At 38.7% G+C, this 20781-nt stretch overlaps 1 protein-coding gene and 1 long non-coding RNA gene across 2 annotated transcripts in view; both read left to right on the top strand.

Annotated features, from left to right (window-relative positions):
- LOC117502538 (exostosin-1) overlaps nt 1-20781 on the top strand; it is an 851279-nt gene that overhangs the window by 358457 nt on the left and 472041 nt on the right. The gene's annotated exons all lie outside the window — the stretch shown is intronic.
- Nucleotides 2517-18979, top strand: LOC117502551. Its single transcript, XR_004558352.1, has 2 exons — nt 2517-2566; nt 18836-18979. It is a non-coding gene; the product is annotated as an uncharacterized LOC117502551 (long non-coding RNA).

Below are 20781 nucleotides of genomic sequence, written 5' to 3'. Positions count from 1 at the left end.
AAAGAGAGTTTTTCCTTCCCACTCTCGCCAAGTGCTTGCTCACAGGGGGTCGTTTTGACTGTTGGGGTTGTTCTGTAATTATTGTATGGCTTTTGCCTTACAATATAAAGCACCTTGGGGCAACTGTTTGTTGTGATTTGGTGCTATATAAATAAAATTGATTTGATTTGATTTGATTTGATTTGAAAATGTTCTAGATCTTTTAGTTCAGTTCATGAAAAATGGGAAGAAAAAGAAAAGTGTTTATATTTTTGTTCTCAGTGTACATAAGAGAGGAGCAGAATTTACCATAATGTTGAATGAATCTGCACAAAACAAAAAATACACACACACACACACACAAAAAACCTGAGTGGCAATGTACTGGTAAAAAGAGAGACCACTACACTGAACTCATAATGATGTAACTTGCAAAAGCATGCACCCATGCCAGTCAGTAACACAGGAGAAACCATCACAGTGTTCTTGGAGATAGTGTGACGTGCAGCGGCATACACCCGGGTCAGCCCACTCCATGTGCCGCTGCATGCACCCAGACTTGACTTTCATATTAGTCTTTCTTTCTATGAAATCTAAAAATATTGGAACATGTGATTGCCAAGCAAAACATGACAAAAGCAATTTTTTAAGTCAAAGTTTGTACACTGACAATAATCCCAAAAGCAATTTTACCATCTGGCACCCATTAGCATTAAGTCAGTTATGTAAGTTGCATCTGTTATGAACAGTGTGATGGTTTCTCCCGGCTCACCAGTTCCAGGTGTGCCTTATACTTCTGTGTGGCCTAAGAATATTGTGAGCTCATAATTCCACCTGCACTCTGTCCTAGCCTCTGTATCACTTTGTCTTGGGCATTGATTAGTATTCTCTCTTCATAAGGCGTGTGTTTCCTCATGTTCTTGGCCTGAATGTTGCATTATCTCACCTGTCTACCATCTCTCCATCAATATTCTGTGAGTTGGCCTGAAATGTTCCTCGATCTCCTTCTGTTTGTTTGACGCTGTGACCACCCATTAGCAGTGAGTAGGTTATGTAAGTTGCATCTGTTATGAACAGTGTGATGGTTTCTCCCGGCTCACCAGTTCCAGGTGTGCCTTATACTTCTGTGTGCCTCAACAATATTGTGAGCTCATAATTCCATCTGCACTCTGTCCTATCCTCTGTAAGCAAAAAAAAAAAAAAAAAAAAAAAAAAAAAAAAAAAAAAAAATATATATATATATATATATATATATATATATATATATATATATATATATATATATATATATATATACATACATACACACACACACACTCGAGGGCTGTCAATAAAGTAACGGTCCTTTTTATTTTTTTCAAAAACTATATGGATTTCATTCATATGTTTTTACGTCAGACATGCTTGAACCCTCGTGCGCATGCGTGAGTTTAAAGGAGATTTTTTTTAATGAAAGTCATGTGGACGTTTAACAGCTGGACATGTTCCAACTTGTCCTTAAGGCTTCCAACAGAGGTGTTTTTCCTGTGGCGGAGCGTCGCAGCGGCTGCGAGCCGACGCTGCAATCCGTCCGCACGTCTTTCATTAAAAAAATCTCCTTTAACAGTGGAATATCCGGATAAAATGCTGAAACCAACAACTTCTGAAACTTCTCTGTTCTCTCATGACGTCCTGGATCAATAGAGCCTGAAATGTGGAGGTTTTCAGCTTGAAACAGGCTGACAACGGCGCCTGAGAGCGCTGCATGACGTCTCGCACCGTGGGAAGTCCTTAAAGCGACAGTATCACCTCAAAATCTCTCATCAGCCGTTAAAATTTTCACTGAAAACCAGCTTAATTTTTCGAACCGTGTCCACTTCGATGTGTCTCACAGGTTTAGAAAACATTTTGATCAAACAAAGCGCCAGTCTCTCAGCAACTTCTCAGACAAAGGAATTCCGACGAGGGGCTGGACGACTCCTCCCACAAGGAGTGCTCACAGGCGAATGACGTCACCGACAGGCGTGGAAAAACTCACGCATGCGCACGAGGGTTCAAGCATGTCTGACGTAAAAACATATGAATGAAATCCATATAGTTTTTGAAAAAAAATAAAAGGACCTATACTTTATTGACAGACCTCGTATATATACGCACACACAAAACTTGTTCATCCATTCAAGTTCGTTATGTTTATGCTGATCATTATTGCAAACACCAGCCTTATGTTCAGATTTCCACCAGATTTTTCCTCAATGTTTTTAAACACAACAAAGAAGAAATATCTTGAAAGTTTTGCCATACTTATTTATTGCAATGTAAGCTTTGAAAAATCATTGTATTCAAAGAAAAGTTGCATAATTGCAGTTGAGTTATCTTTATTTTGGTCGAGCAAGATGCAGCTATCAGCAAATGGCATTCATGGCAATATTTATGGAAAGATTAGCACTTCAGTCCTGTTGCTTTGGACAAATGTGACTGACTGGACTTTGACTAATTACAGTTATAGTTCCGTTGATCTGGAATGTTTGAACCACTTCGGGGATGATAATGTCTTCTATTGGGAGTTTCGGCCCCAACGCAATGTGTCTGTCAGAGAGAGAGAGGGGTGGGGGAGTTTAAATCCACAATTTGACAAGCAAGAATATGTGATTGTCACAAAATAAAACTTCTGACATAAATCGTTGTTGTTGACATGTAAGAAGATGTAAAGATACGACAACAGTACAAGTTCCTACCCGCTGCCACCTAAAACCAGAAGCATAAAATACAGAATATAATCATCACAATTAAGTACATATAATGATGTAATGAGCAACAATGCGCTTCATGTCACATGTAACATAAATTAAAACACTTTGAAACAGACAATAACAAATTTGAAACAATAGCAATCGGATTGTAGACATTAAAGAAAGGGTACAAGTCATCCAAGAAAATCATGATTCAAACACTTGAAATTTCTCTCTTAAGCGCACACACACACACACACACACACACACACACACACACACACACACACACACACACACACACACACACACACACACACACACACACACACACACACACACACACACACACACACACACAGACAATATATATAAAACATTTCTTGTCTCTGTTCTGTCGTTTGGATCCACACCTCACATAAATAAAACACTCTGCAGATCCGTTATTTGTAGCATTTCTGTATATATGAGCATTTTGCAGTGCTCTGCCTTAAATTATTCCTACAACTAAATAGAAAAGAAACAATAAATTTTACAAGCACACTAAAGGCTGCAATACGAGGGTAGGCTGAAATGTTCTAAGGCTCCCCATGAAGGAGTAAAGCATTAACTGCATTATAGTGAGCCTTAGAACTTTTCAGCCTACCCTCGTACACTGAGATAGAAGCAACTTTGTACGTTCACTGCCAGCCACGTGATACAGATGTAATTAATTTAGGAAGGATTCCAAGTTTGATGTGTGCAGACTGTGCGATGTAAAACAGAATTGTTGGATGAGATGTAACATGTCACCCTGACAACTAGACAACGGAAGAAGAATAAAGGTCATTTATGATTTCAGATTAGACAGACTACATTTTTTAGGGTAACTGCTTTTATCAGCTGCTGTGTGCACTTGAGTTTTTTAAATTTTTTATTTAAGAAATAACAGATTCGCACTTTTCTGCCAGGGAAAAAAATAATTACACAAGCTTGGTTGCATTTCTTTTCATCATCAATGTAAAAACATAATGTTTGTGTGCTTTTTTAATTTATTTATTATTTCATAATTCACACTTTTGTCACTGTTTTTTACCATGTCCAATGTGGATACTTTTGCCCTCTCTGGGTTCAGCCATGAGGACGATGACTGATAACACAAGAAAGAGAGCAGCACACTTCATCCTGCAAACAAGAACAAAATGAATGACAATATTTGCATTTGCTAATATAACTGAAAGAATTTCAAAATACCATCACATGTTTTACACACATGGAAATTATAAAATTAGTTCTTACCTATTGCTGTATTGAGAGTCAAAAGACTTGTAAGAGAGAAAAAAGTGGCTCGTATGTGACAGACAGCAGGTGCTAATTTCTGTACCTACGGGCTGGCAGATGTGCCCCTCTTTATACAGACAGGTAAGAATTTGTTCTGTCATTGTGTACACTTTAGCAATATCACAGGAATTTTATGAAATACAGTCTCATTGCATTTCAGAGTCGGAGGTTGTTGATAGGATCTCTACCATGAAAGTGCGCGATCACACAGGGCACCGGCACTTGTCACTTCCTCAAATCTTCACACAGTAAAGTCTTGGCGATTTAATTATCCAGTCAGCCACAAAACATAAAATAATGTTAAAATTAGTCCATTTTGTTTGTGTTGAGCGGACAGTAACAGTGTAACGTCCAAAGTGAACCTGAACTACACTACCCACAATGCTACCTGTGTCGACCGGCCAATAACGACATCATCAGCACGTGACAGCCAGTCTGCCACAAACCACTGATCCACACGACAGGGACTAAAATGTTTGATTATAGGGTTTACAAATGTTTTTGACTGTTAAACTTTGCTCACTTTACCAGAAAAACAAAATGTTAGCAGACTGAAATTTATCGCATCTAAATTTATCGGAAGATAATTGGTCCGCTGATGGTTTTTAAACTTATCTGAAAAGCTAATCCGCAAACAAAAGCATTAGCTTTGATAATTATCGGCCATCGGATTAGCTGAACAGTGCCCACCACTGGGCTTGCAAAAGTTAATAGTAAGTTAATGCAAATTAGCATGATTTACAAATATCAATTCTCTCTCGCCTCTTTGCTGTTTGTCGTCGCCGACCACCTGATACCTGTCTGATCCCAAGGTTAGGCTCCGCCCTGCCTTCTTCTGATGTCTTTAGTATTGGGCAGTCAAAGCTAACACCATAATAAGAATAAGTTAATGCAAATTTCTTTGAATGCACTAAGTGCAACATGGTCAGAATTCACGTTTTGCAGTTCACCACACTGGCTCTTATTTCTGTCTTACTTTACTTATGTTTAACTTATTGTGTGTTTTATTTCGTATATCTTTTACTTATCTTTTACTTTTCACTTTCATCCCTTCATGCCCTTGTACTATGTGCATAGAATGACAAAATAACCTTGCAGTTGACCTTTACTTTGAGTTGGGTGGTAAGTATGAAGCCATTTAAGGTCATGAAAACATCATGAAAAATCAACAACATCCATTCCTCTATTGTGTGACTTCCTCATTGTTACTTCTGCTCACTGTCAATTAAAGAGGAAACAATACAGGGAAGTGCAAAGATAACAGTGAAGCTGGTAACACTGATAGCGCAGGTGCTTCATCACTGCCGCTTTTCAAATGCTACAAGCACATCGGTCATGGTGGTGGAATAAAAGACTCTGGTGAGGTTCCCTGACAGCTGATCAGCACATGCTTTCAGTACCCTCCCTGGGATACCATCAGGTCCAGTAGCTTCCCTGGGGTTCATTGTTCTCAGTGTACATCTCACTTTTTGTTCCTGAAGGGAGAACAGGTGCTGGAGTTTGGGGGCAGCGAGGTTGTGTGGTATTTTACGTCAAAGTGGGCAAAGAAGTTGTTCAGTTCCTCTACCAACTTAACATTGCCACTGACAGTTGCTGGGGGAGACCTCTGTAGTTTGTAATGGCCTGGATGCCCTGCCATGCTTGTTGTGGGTTGTTTCTGTGAGCTTGCTCTCAATCTTTTCACCTGCAATTGATTTAGCCATCTGAATGCCTGTCCTGAGGTTAACTCTGGCAGTGCTGTAGAGAGAGATGTCACAAGACCCGAAGGCTGTGTTCCTGGACTTTGCTTGTCATTCAGGGTTTTTGGTTGGGAAGAACCTGGATACGTTACTCCACTGTGACATTTTCCACACAGCACTTGGCGTATCTGTGTATTCCTCCAGGTTCTGTTGTTCAAATATTCTACAATCAGTATATTCAAAACAGTCCTGTTCAAAATAGTCCTGCAGCTGAGGGAGTGTATTTTCAGGGCAGGTTCTGATTATTTGGGTTATTGATCTCCTGAGGGGGGTATAGGCTGAGATAAGGCGCAATGAGAGGTGATCTGACTGATTGAGATGAGGGAGACCGGGGGCTCTGTAGGCATGATTATTGTTGGAATAGACATGTCATGTGTATTCTTCCCTGTTAGGACACTTGACGTGCTGGTAGAATTTGGGGAGCACAGTCTTTAAGCCTTGTTTTTTGAAATTCCTGGCGACGATGTGGGTGGTTAGCTCACATGACCAGTAGAAGGGTCTGTACCGGACGGACATGACTTCTGAATCTGCTGAGCAGTGGCTAGCTATTATTTGCTGTTTGAGCACTTTCTCATGTACATAAACACCAAGTTTGCGGCAGTCCAGGTGATGAGCCGTGTGGCTTTTTAGCTGGACTGTAGCACTGGAGATAGTTTTCCACAAATACCATCACGCAGCTCTCGCGGGTGAAATGGATGGAGGTGATCTGTGTCTCCAGTTAAACCATCTTGGTGGTGATGGATCTGACGTCTCCGCTTCTGCTTCCGCTCCCGCTCCCTACCCCACCTTCATTGCCTGATTAACCCATCAGATATCCACAGAGAACCTGGCAGTTTAGTGTAGTTTAGTTTAGTTTAGTTTTTACTTGTTGTTTCACTGTGTGATTTCTCTTGCTGGGTTTTTCCTGCTTGGGCTTTGTCTGTCCCTATCTCTCTTGTCCGTCTCTCTTGGTGCCTGTTGGTGGGTGTCACACTCTGTCTGGACCACACCCTGTTCTGGATCTTTCCACACACCTGTTTCTAATCTGCAGCTCATCACCTGGGTGTATATAAGCTCCACTGGTTGCACTAGTTCCCCGCCAGATTGTTGCACCTTGTTCCAATGCTTCCAGCTCTGTGTTCTATGTTTCCAAGTTCTGCTACCACTTTGTGTTTCAACCACCTGCCTGTTTGTACTGACCACGCCTTACACCTGATGTTTTGGATCTGTTTGCTCATGTTTGACTGCCTTGATGTGTACCGGTGTCGCCGACCAAACGGTCCCCCTAAAAATCGGTCCCTCCTGATGATGTGGTTTTATGGATTAACACCTCATTTCTGCTTCAAACTGCACAGTAATCATCTATCTCAGTGACAGGTATCTGAAGCTTTTGTATAACAATCATTTCCATATAAATTCATATAAATTCCATATTATTTCATTATAAAAGGCTGTGGAAGTGATCAGAGTGCTGCCCCGTTTCTGCTCAAAACTGCCTCATTTCTGCTTAAAACTGACTTTAGAATGATTTAAGAGGTTTTACCTTTATCATCTGATGGTTAATAATCCCATTAATCCATTTGATTGCTTTGGGTGAAGAGACTCCACCTCAGACGTGCTGCTGTGGCCCGCAAAGATGCAAAAGGCAGACTGATTTTTAGCAATGGGCCGTTTGGTCTTCGACACCGGACACCACTGATTCCTTCAGTAAACGTTTTTACTAACTAGAACAACAGTGTTGAGTCCTGCAATTGTGTCCAGACATTCCCGCCTGTCCAGTCTGATAGTCATTTCAATCGGGATATTGTTAGTTCATGTGTTGTCACTTTGGACCACAAGGCTGAGCTAAAGTCTAATGTTTACTAGTGCCTGGCACCTGGAGACTGTGTGTCCATGACAAAATGTGACAGATACAAGTAGAAAAACAAACCAAAACATATATGCCATAACTGAGAGCCACGAGCCCATGTTTATGTGCAATATCCACTTCCACTGAAATATCCAGTTTTGTACATAAATATGTTTTTTTAAATATGCAAACTCTTTTTTGCTACTATGTTCTTATATATTTTTTTCTTTTTTAATTGGTGCTCTGGACATACGTTTTTCATTCTGTATTTTCTTTTCTTCCCCAGACCTTTCAAGTCTGCACGTGGTTCACTCAGGGTTATATTTGCACTGAAAGGGTTGAACCGTACCTTTCATTGTACCTGTTACAATTACAACAAAGTATCTGTATCTGTCTGACACACTCTCACTCCTCCACATACGGCACCCCTTGTGACACCCCCTGCTCCACATACACATACCACATGACCATCATGTGCTCCCAAGCACAACCCCAAACCCCCTCCCAAACACGAGTCTCTTCCCACTTACAACCCCGTGTAAGTGTGTCAGTGTGTGTCACTGAAAGTCGCCATGTCCAATGTTTTAAGATAACTGGGCTTCAGTGAACATGGTGATAATGATGTCTGAAAGTCCATAAATACATATTTAAGTTATTCCACTGGTTTTGATCTGTCATGTGCTTTGATCAAAGTTGTTTTCAATTTTTCAGCTTTGCTCAGCAAAGTATTGAGTAACACTATGTTATTGATGACAGTAACCATTGTTTTCACACAAAAAATGACAAGACCGTGACCAGTATTTACCATCGTTTTTCAACAGTCCTTTCTCTGACCAACATCATAAGGTCAGTGCATTTATTTATTTGTTTAATTGGTAACACTTTACTTGAAGGTACCGCCATAATTGTGACATGACAATGTCATAACGGTTACTTGACACAGTCATGAATGTGTCATAAATATAATGTCAATGTCATAAATGTTTATGACTGTTGTCATTAAGTGCCATTTGGTTTTTGTCATGGCAAGTTGACATTTTTTGGGTTGCCTTGATTATGACAACTTGACATTAATCAAAGTGACATTACCAGAACTTGTCTTTGTCATGACAACTTAACAGTAAATTTGTTTAGGATGTCCTTATTATGACAACTTGACATTAATCAGTGTCATGACCAGAAAATGTCTTTGTCATGACAGCTTGACAGTAAATTTGTTTAGGATGTCCTTATTATGACAACTTGACATTAATCAGTGTCATGACCAGAAAATGTCTTTGTCATGACAGCTTGACAGTAAATTTGTTTAGGATGTCCTTATTATGACAACTTGACATTAATCAGTGTCATGACCAGATGTTGTCTTTGTCATTACAACTTGACAGTAAATTTGTTTGGGTTGTCCTTATTATGACTACTTGACATTAACAAGATATGCATCTATTTTTGTGTTTATGACAAGTTAACATAATGATTATTCGGTAGCACTTTAAAGCATTTGTCATGCCTTTTGACATTAGTCAACATGACATTACGAGAAAAAGTCTTTGTCATGACAACTTGACAGTAAATTTGTTTAGGATGTCCTTATTATGACAACTTGACATTAATCAGTGTCATGACCAGATGTTGTCTTTGTCATGACAACTTGACATTAGTTAACATGATATTACCAGAAAATGTCTTTGTCATCACAACTTGACATTAAATTTGTTTAGGTTGTCCTTACTATGACAACTTGACATTAATCGGTGTCATGACCAGAAGTTGTCTTTGTCATGACACTTGACATTTGTCAACATGATATTTACAGAAAATGTCTTTGTCATGATGACTTGACATTAGTCAACATGACATTACCAGAAAAAGTCTTTGTCATGACAACTTGACATTAGTCAACATGACATTACCAGAAAAAGTCTTTGTCATGACAACTTGACAGTAAATTTGTTTAGGATGTCCTTATTATGACAGCTTGACATTAATCGGTGTCATGACCAGATGTTGTCTTTGTCATGACAACTTGACATTAGTTAACATGATATTACCAGAAAATGTCTTTGTCATGACAGCTTGACAGTAAATTTGTTTAGGATGTCCTTATTATGACAACTTGACATTAATCAGTGTCATGACCAGAAAATGTCTTTGTCATGACAGCTTGACAGTAAATTTGTTTAGGATGTCCTTATTATGACAACTTGACATTAATCAGTGTCATGACCAGAAAATGTCTTTGTCATGACAGCTTGACAGTAAATTTGTTTAGGATGTCCTTATTATGACAACTTGACATTAATCAGTGTCATGACCAGAAAATGTCTTTGTCATGACAGCTTGACAGTAAATTTGTTTAGGATGTCCTTATTATGACAACTTGACATTAATCAGTGTCATGACCAGATGTTGTCTTTGTCATTACAACTTGACAGTAAATTTGTTTGGGTTGTCCTTATTATGACTACTTGACATTAACAAGATATGCATCTATTTTTGTGTTTATGACAAGTTAACATAATGATTATTCGGTAGCACTTTAAAGCATTTGTCATGCCTTTTGACATTAGTCAACATGACATTACGAGAAAAAGTCTTTGTCATGACAACTTGACAGTAAATTTGTTTAGGATGTCCTTATTATGACAACTTGACATTAATCAGTGTCATGACCAGATGTTGTCTTTGTCATGACAACTTGACATTAGTTAACATGATATTACCAGAAAATGTCTTTGTCATCACAACTTGACATTAAATTTGTTTAGGTTGTCCTTACTATGACAACTTGACATTAATCGGTGTCATGACCAGAAGTTGTCTTTGTCATGACACTTGACATTTGTCAACATGATATTTACAGAAAATGTCTTTGTCATGATGACTTGACATTAGTCAACATGACATTACCAGAAAAAGTCTTTGTCATGACAACTTGACATTAGTCAACATGACATTACCAGAAAAAGTCTTTGTCATGACAACTTGACAGTAAATTTGTTTAGGATGTCCTTATTATGACAACTTGACATTAATCAGTGTCATGACCAGATGTTGTCTTTGTCATGACAACTTGACATTAGTTAACATGATATTACCAGAAAATGTCTTTGTCATCACAACTTGACATTAAATTTGTTTAGGTTGTCCTTACTATGACAACTTGACATTAATCGGTGTCATGACCAGAAGTTGTCTTTGTCATGACAACTTGACATTAGTCAACATGACATGACCAGAAGTTGTCTTTGTCATGACAACTTGACATTAGTCAACATGACATTACCAGATGTTGTCTTTGTCATGACAACTTGACATTAAATTTGTTTGGGTTGTCCTTATTATGACAACTTGACATTAAATTTGTTTGGGTTGTCCTTATTATGACAACATGACATTAACAACATATGAATCTAATTTTGTGTTTATGGCAAGTTGACATAATGATTATTAGATCGCACTTTATAATGACTACACCTTATTTAGCCTTAAGAAGCTGATCCATAGAAGGGATCGCTGCTATTATTTGCTTCCGCCTTTCTTGCACATGTGCAAACAGACAGTAGGCAGTAAACTCCAGACTCCAAGCAGATGCGATGAGAAAACGCACGGGACGATGACTTCAGACTACGTGTCAACTCTTGATCCTGAAGATCGAAAGCGATATTGTGAGAAATTAAATTGTGGAGACGACGACCATGAAGGATTTCATGTTTTGGAGGCGTACAATTATTGTATCAGCGGTCACGTTGTCAGCCTGTTGTTGCAGATGTTGATGCCTGTCTGAGATCTTTCTGCTGTCTGGTTCCGTCTGTATGGGCTGAGTGCAGCAGCAGGACGCGCTCTGAAGTTGACAAACTTTCTAAACGCAGTCCTAAAAACATACTCGTACACAGTCCAGCCGGTGTGTGCGTTGTGCGTCAAGCTGCAGTTCACCTGTGTTGACAGTCGTTAAATGTGGTTCTATGTGTGCGGCGTCCATTGAAAAAGTGATGGAGAAAAACAACAAACCAAAGGTTTCTCTTTGACAAAAAAAAAACAAAACAAAACAAAAAACCACCACAAGGAGGCGGCAGCTTTAATTTTTTTGTGCTCCATCACGAAATGAGTCGAAGTTGCGTGATGGGTTTTTTTTTTTGACTCACTATTACTAACCCTACTCCTACCCCCAACCCTAACCATAACCACCACTGACCCTCCCCCCCGCTTCACTTTTAATTTTGTGCAGCCATCACAGAATGAATTAGAATGAATTTGTGCTGCCGTGATTAAAATGAGGCGCTTTTCATCACAATATCATGGACCAATAGATTGATGTATATTCCGTGCTGCTGAATCATGACTTGTCACGAGACTGGATTGAGAGTATATATATATATATATATATATATATATATATATATATATATATATATATGTTGTGTGGGCCGCTGAAGAGGAGGTACTGCTGGCCCACCACCACCAGAGGGCGCCCTGTCTGGAGTGCGGGCTCCAGGCACCAGAGGGCGCTGCCGCCTCACAGGAGCAGCCAGGGTGACAGCTGTCACGCATCACCTGCAACAGCTGTTACCAATCATCTGATCGGCAGGGGTATATCAGCAGGACGACGTCTCCACCTCTTTGCCGAGATATCGTTCTACCTGGAAGGTAATATTCTCAGCTGACTGCTTGACAGTAACCTTTTGTGATTTTTGTGAGTGACAGCAGACTTTTTCTCCAACGAGAGGTGGAGGTAGCTTCCCTGCCGTGCAGGTTGCTGGGTGCAAACGCGCCCACGTTTAATTGTGTTCTTGTTCCTCGCCAGCAGTACCAGGTCCGACACGCGGAGGCAGTGGCCACCTGGGAGTTCGGGACTTGGCGGCTCCAGTATTCCCGGGGTCTGGTGGCGGAGGAAATCGTGTGGTTCCGGTTCTGCTTTGGACAGGCGTCTCCTATCTTCGAGCCTGCCCACACGACACCTTTGTGAATTGACTCTGGTCTATTGTTGTAATCTGTTGTATTTGTTGTGCACATTCACAACAGTAAAGTGTTGTTATTTGACCTGCTCCATTGTCCGTTCATTTGCGCCCCCTGTTGTGGGTCCGTGTACCTACACTTTCCCAACATATATATATATATATATATATATAAATTATATTTATACATTTATACATAGGTATTAAAGGTACTGCGCTGCGGTGGTTTGAATCATATTTATCTAATAGATTACAATTTGTTCATGTAAATGGGGAATCTTCTTCACAGACTAAAGTTAATTATGGAGTTCCACAAGGTTCTGTGCTAGGATCAATTTTATTCACTTTATACATGCTTCCCTTAAGCAGTATTATTAGACGGCATTGCTTAAATTTTCATTGTTACGCAGATGATACCCAGCTTTATCTATCCATGAAGCCAGAGGACACACACCAATTAACTAAACTGCAGGATTGTCTTACAGACATAAGGACATGGATGACCTCTAATTTCTTGCTTTTAAACTCAGATAAAACTGAAGTTATTGTACTTGGAGCCACAAATCTTAGAAACATAGTGTCTAACCAGATCCTTACTCTGGATGGCATTACCCTGACCTCTAGTAATACTGTGAGAAATCTTGGAGTCATTTTTGATCAGGATATGTCATTCAAAGCGCATATTAAACAAATATGTAAGACTGCTTTTTTGCATTTACGCAATATCTCTAAAATTAGAAAGGTCTTGTCTCAGAGTGATGCTGAAAAACTAATTCATGCATTTATTTCCTCTAGGCTGGACTATTGTAATTCATTATTATCAGGTTGTCCTAAAAGTTCCCTGAAAAGCCTTCAGTTAATTCAAAATGCTGCAGCTAGAGTACTAACGGGAACTAGAAGGAGAGAGCATATCTCACCCATATTGGCCTCTCTTCATTGGCTTCCTGTTAATTCTAGAATAGAATTTAAAATTCTTCTTCTTACTTATAAGGTTTTGAATAATCAGGTCCCTTCTTATCTTAGGGACCTCATAATACCATATCACCCCAATAGAGCGCTTCGCTCTCAGACTGCAGGCTTACTTGTAAAACTCCCTTTTAACTTCCTGTTAAAAGGGAGTTTTGATGTGGATTTGTTAATTTTGAGTAATTTGATAAACATAACTCCAAAAAATAACAGAAATGAGATGGGTGATGTTAGTTTGTCATTTAGTTCTTTTAGTTGCACATATAAATATAGTCCCCACAGAAACCCAAAACCCACTTTTCCAGTCTGGTTTGAGGCTTCTCAACATTTTTGGACTGACTGAGAGCAACAAAACAACAAAATTAATCCTGAGGAATACAGCTTGCATACTGACTCAAAGTAATTGTGCACACAATGTAGGTAGACCAAAACTTTTTTCATTTTGTATTTCTGTAATATATTTATTTGCTAACACCTGGAGGCAAAAATAAATATAAAAAACAAGAGCACCACACTCGTACAGTGCAAACTTCCACCAACACTAGTTCCCAATTCCACAAATTTTTAAGGTTAAAGTCCTGTTAGAAGTGGATTTTCATAAATTCAAATAGAAAACAAAATATAGATCAAAAGGGCTTTTCAATGTTAAATCAAATATCAGCAAAGTCCGCAGTATGGATCAGATGCAGATTAAACGTTTGAAATTTTTGAAAATCTGTTCAAAGGATATGGATTTTCCCAATATTTTTCCTGACCTACCTTGAACCTATGACCTTGAAAATTGAATCACTTCTTGGCAATCAGAATATTCAGGCTGTTCACAAACAAACAAACCGGGATAAAAAATAACTTCCACCCAACTTTGCTGGCAGAGATAACAAATAAAACAATCTTAGTAGATGCATTAATTGTAGCAGTCCTTGTATTTGAGCATTTGGCAGGACTCTGCCATAAAATATTGGGACACCTAAATGGAAATTAAACATTAAACTTAACAAACACACTGAAACTCTACCTGTCCCTCTTGTCCCCAAAAAAGAAATATTAGCCAGATTAAACATCACTAATAATATTAATAATGTATCCTTTTTAAACAGCAACATATCAAATTATCATGCCTACAATTCACACTTTTGTCACTGGTTTATACCATTGTTAATGTGGGGAAGAATCCCCTCTCCAGGTTCAGGCATGAGGACGACACTGATAACACAAGAAAGAGAGCAGCGCACTTCATCCTGCAAACAAGAACAAAATGAAAAGTGACAATACTTAATTTCACTAATATACCTGAGCGGATCTCAAAATATGATCTAAAGTCTTTGTTTTACTCACATAGAAATTATAAAACATTTAGCTCTTACCTTTTGCTTTATTCAGCATCAAAAGACTGGTAGACGAGAAGAAAGTGGATCGTTTGGGATTGACAGCAGAGACAGATGTGCATCTTCTTATATACGGTCTTTGGTTTTTTGTGGACAGGTAAGAATTTGTTTATTCATTGTGGACACTGTTGTAATATTGCAGTGACACTTCATAGGCAATATGATCTTAGGCATCACGGTGGCTTAGTGGTTAGCTCTGTTGCCTCACAGCAAGCAAGGGCCTTTTGACATGGAGTTTGCATGTGTTCTAACGTGTTCATGTAGGTTCCCAAAAGACATTCAGGTTATGTGCACTGGAAACTTTAAATTGACTGTAGGTGTGCGTACAGACTGGAGTCCTGTGCCAGGTGTACCTCACCTCTTGTCCTATGACTGCTGGAATAGGCTCCAGCCCCCGCGTGACCTTTAATTGGAATAAGTGGGTACAGGAAATGTGTGGTTGATCGGAGCTTGTTTTGGCAAATTTATTAAAAATAAAAAAACTAAGACATCAGGCTTCACTTCCACATTACAGCCTTATTCCAAAATGGAGTAAATTCATTTTTCTCTAAAAATTCTACTCACAACACCCCATAATGACAACATGAAAAAAGTTTTTTTGAAATTTTTTGCAAATTTATTAAAATAAAAAAAACTAAGACAGTGGTCTCCAAACTATTCCAGAAAGAGCTGAGAGGGTGCAGGTCTTCGTTGCTGCCACTGACTCCAGCAGGTGATTTCACTGAGGAACTCATCCCACCTGCTCCAAGTGATGTTAATCAGTGAAATCACCTGCTGAAGTCAGTGGCTGCAAAGAAAACCTGCACGCTCTCTGCCCTTTCTGGAATAGTTTGGAGACCACTGAACTAAGAAATCACATGTATATAAGTATTCACACCCTTTGCTCAAAAATTTGTTAATGCATCTTTGGCAGCAATTACAGCCTCAAGTCTTCTTGAATATGATGCCACAAGACATTCCACGGACATTCACAGAGTTTTCCTGAAGCCACTCCTTTGATATGCTTAGGGTCATTGTCTTGCTGAAAGATGAACCGGTGCCCCAGTCTGAGATCAAGAGCACTCTGGATCAGGTTTTCATCCTGGATGTCTCTGCACATTACTGCATTCATCTGTCCCTCAATCCTGACTAGTCTCCCAGTTCCTGCTACTGAAAAACATCTGCACAGCATGATGCTGCCACCACCATGCTTCACTGTAGGGATGGTGCTTGGTTTCCTCCAAACATGACACCTGGCATTCACCAATGAATTAAATCTTTGTCTGACAGAGTGACCATCAGATTCTTGGTCACCTCCCTGACTAAGATCCTTCTCCCATGATTGCTCAGTTTAGACGGGCAGCCAGCTCTAAGAAAAGTTCTGGTCAATCTGAAATTCTTCCATTTACGAATGATGGAGGCGACTTTGCTCATTGGGACCTTCAAAGTAGCAAAAACATTTCTGTACCCTTCCCCAGATTTGTGCCTTGAGACAATCCTGTCTCACAGATCTACAGACAATTCATTTGAATACTTATGGATATGTGATTTCTTAGGTTTTTTTTTTGTTGAATAAATTAGCAAAAATCTAAAAAAAAAATAATAATAATAAAAATAAAAAATTGTCATTATGGGGTATTGTGTTTAAAATTTGGGGGAAAAATTAATTTAATCCATTTTGGAATAAGGCTGTAACATAACCACATAAAAGTGGACAATCTGTTTGAATGGTTTTTTGTGGTACAAGCACAGAGGTGATTTGTGATGTCTTTGTAGCAAAACATACGTCAAACTCTTTAGGATCCTGTTGCTTACTTTCTTAATATTTGGATGTGAGAATCTCACAGTTAACCATTGACTTAAAGTAATGTGACTTAAAGTAATGACTTTGACACAGAGTCCCTTAGGAGGATCCTTGCCTACCACTACAGGATTCTCTAACGCTACTCCTGGAGAGGATGTATCCTGCTTCTTTTGTAATCTTCCCTGCTCCATTCATAGCTAATTTACTCAGATACATTCGTCAGTTGTGTTCACCCAAAAATACCAGAGTTTAAAAAAAAAAAAGGGCAGAGGTTCATCAGGAGCAGGGCTGGAGACCCCTTCATTAAAGGATTTTGTGTCAAACAAATAGTTACTTCAGTAGACTCAGATGAATGCTCAATGTTCTGGCATAGAATGTCCATCACGGTCCGCAAAATAAGAGTCCAATTCAAATCAGCCATGGAGCTACAGGACCTTTTATTGTGTCCAGCCTAAGGCACACCTGTGCAATAATCATGCTGTCTAATCAGCGTCTTGATATGCCACACCTGTGAGGTGGTATGGATTATCTCGGCAAAGGAGAAGTGCTCACTGACACAGATTTAAGAGCAATAGGTGTTTTGTGTACTGAAAATGTTCTAGATCTTTGAGTTCAGCTCATGAAAAATGGGAGCAAAAACAAAAGTGTTGCATTTATATGTGTTTTCAGTGTTCATAAGAGAGGAGAATTTACCATAATATTGAATGAATCTGCACTAAACAAAATACACACACACACACAAAACAAAAAAAAAAATCCTGAATGGCAATGTACTGGTAAAAAGAGAGACCACTACACTGAACTCATAAATGAAGTAACTTGCAAAAGCATGCACCCATGCCAGTCAGTAACACAGGAGAAACCATCACAGTGTTCTTTGAGATAGTGTGACATGCAGCAGCATACACCCGGGTCAGCCCACTCCACGTACCACTGCATGCACCCAGACTTGACTTTCATATTAGTCTTTCTTTCTATGAAATCTAAAAATATTGGAACATGTGATTGCCAAGCAAAACATGACAAAAGCATTTTTTTTTTAAATCAAAGTTTGTACACTGACAATAATCCCAAAAACAATATTACCATCTGGTACCCATTAGCAGTGAGTAGGTTATGTAAGTTGCATCTGTTATGAACAGTGTGATGGTTTCTCCCGGCTCACCAGTTCCAGGTGTGCCTTATACTTCTGTGTGCCTTAACAATATTGTGAGCTCATAATTCCATCTGCACTCTGTCCTAGCCTCTGTATCACTTTGTCATTGTCATTGTCATTGGCATTGATTAGTATTCTCTCTTTATAAGGCATGTTTTTCCTCGTGTTCTTGGTCTGAATGTTGCATCATCTTGCCTGTCCACCATCTCTTCATGAATATCCTTTGAGTTGGCCTGAAATGTTCCTCGATGCCCTTCTGTTTGTGGAGGTCTGGTGCATTCTTTGCTTGTGGTTCACCACAGTTCATCAAGTTGAGATTATGATTTGGATTTATATATATATATATATATATATATATATATATATATATATATATATATAAAACTCCATATAGAAAGGACCTGGTGGGAAGCAAACCCTTGACCTTTCTGTGAGGCACACGTGGACACACACACACACACACACACACACACACACACAAGCATATATATATATATATATATATATATATATATATATATATATATATATATATATATATATATATATATATATATATATAAGGCAAATGATGGTCCGTCCATTCAAGTTGTTTATGTTCATGTTGATCATTATTGCAAACACCAGCCTTATGTTCAGATTTCCACCAGATTTTTCCTCAATGTTTTTAAACAGGACAAAGAAGGAATACCTTGAAAGTTTTGGCCATACTTATTTATTGCAATGTAAGCTTTGAAAAATCATTGTATTCAAAGAAAAGTTGCATAATTGCAGTTGGGTTATCTTTATTTTGGTTGAGCAAGATGCAAGTATCAGCAAAATGGCATTCATGGCAATATTTATGGAAAGATTAGCACTTCAATCCTCTTGCTTTGGACAGATGTGACTGTCTGGTTGAGTAAGTACAGTTATAGTTCCGCTGATCTGGAATGTTTTAACCACTTCGGGGATGATAATGTCTTCTATTGGGAGTTTTGGCACCACTCTGTCTCTGTCAGAGAGCGAGAGAGAGGGAGTGGTTAAATCCACAATATGACAAGCAAGAATATGCGATTGTGACAAAATCAAACTTATGACATAAATTGTTGTTGTTGAAATGTAAGATGATGTAAAGGTACGAGTGACAACAGTACAAGTTCCTACCCGCTGCCACCTAAAACCAGAAGCATAAATTACAGAATATAATCACAATTGAGTACATATAATGATGTAAACAATGAGTAACAATGTGCTTCATGTCACATGTTACATAAATGAAAACACTTTAAAACAGACATTAAGAAATTTGAAACAATAGCAACCCGATTGTAGAAATTAAAGAAAGGGTACAAGTCATCCAAGAAAATCATGATTCAAACACTTGAAATTTCTCTCTTAAACACACACACACACACACACACACACACACACACACACACACACACACACACACACACACACACACACACACACACACACACACACACACACACACACACACACACAAAATCTAAAACATTTCTTGTCTCTGTTTTTTCGTTTGGATCCACACCTCACTGTAAGGCCTAACATTGTCTTCAGTTTTCATCAAAATAGCGCTGAAGAATGAGTTTTGTTTTGTTGACTGATGACAAATTCGATACTTGCGAGGTTTGACCCAAGTTTGTTATCAAGCTTTGCATTTGTACTCATTTATTGATTGATTATTTTAGGGAATTGCTCACAGATGGAGGTAAATAAATAAATAAAACACTCTGCAGCAGTTTTATACGTTCACTGCCAGCCACGTGAGACAGATGTATTTAATTTAGGTAGGATTGCAAATTTGACGTGTGCAGACTGTGCGATGTAAAACGGAATTGTTGGATAAGATGTAACACATCACCCTGACAACTAGACAACTGAAGAAGAATAAAGGTCATATATGATTGCAGAATAGACATACTACATTTTTGAGGATAACTTCTTTTATCAGCTGCTGTGTGCACTTGAGTTTATTTTTTTATATTTTTATTTAAGAAATAGCAGATTCACACTTTAATTACACAAGCTAGGTTGCATTTCCTTTCATCAGCAATTTAAACACATAATGTATGTGTGCTTTTTTTATTTCTTTATTATTTCAACAAAAGGATCGGTGAATTCGTCATCGCATTTAGAGGGTTGTCTGATAGTTTTCCGAGGCTGTCTTTGGCCACGGGAGTGTGGCAACGGTTGTCCTTGAACCTATCACACTGTGCGAGGTGAGACAACCATTTTTAGAGCCACGACCAAAGATGAAGGCAGATTTCATTCACTGTGCTAATTTTTCATCTGGGGCAGCCAAAAATCTCACAGTGGATACCACCCTAAAACTGCACCAGTCACTCTTGCTACAGCCCACCTACCTCTCTGTAAGCAGGGTGAAACATCATTAATGATATTTTTGATATTTCATTAATATTTTTTTTTTACTTTTTGAGTATCAACATGCCAAACTATCACTCCTATAATTCACACTTTTGTCACTGGTTTTTACCATGTCCAATGTGAATACTTTTGCCCTCTCCGGGTTCAGCCATGAGGATGATGACTGATAACACAAGAAAGAGAGCAGCACACTTCATCCTGCAAACAAGAACAAAATGAATGACAATATTTGCATTTGCTAATATACCTGAAAGAATCTTAAAATACAATCAAAAGTCTTTCTTTTGCACACATGGAAATTACAAAACATTTAGTTCTCACCTGTTGCTGTAATAAGAGTCAAAAGACTTGTAAGAGAGAACAAAGTGGATCGTATGTGATTAACAGCAGGTGCTAATATCTGTGCCTACTGGCTGGCAGATGTGCCCCTCTTTATACAGACAGGTAAGAATTTGTTCTGTCATTGTGTACGATTTAGCAATATTACAGGAATTTGATGAAATACAGTCTCATTGCATTTCAGCATGATAGGTTGTTGGTAGCATCTCAACCATGAAAGTGCGCGATCACTCGA

The sequence above is a fragment of the Thalassophryne amazonica genome, chromosome 21 (genome assembly GCF_902500255.1).
Source record: "Thalassophryne amazonica chromosome 21, fThaAma1.1, whole genome shotgun sequence".
In the NCBI taxonomy this organism is placed as follows: domain Eukaryota; kingdom Metazoa; phylum Chordata; class Actinopteri; order Batrachoidiformes; family Batrachoididae; genus Thalassophryne; species Thalassophryne amazonica.
The sequence above is the reverse complement of the archived record's forward strand: the minus strand, read 5'-3'. Positions and strand labels throughout refer to the sequence as shown.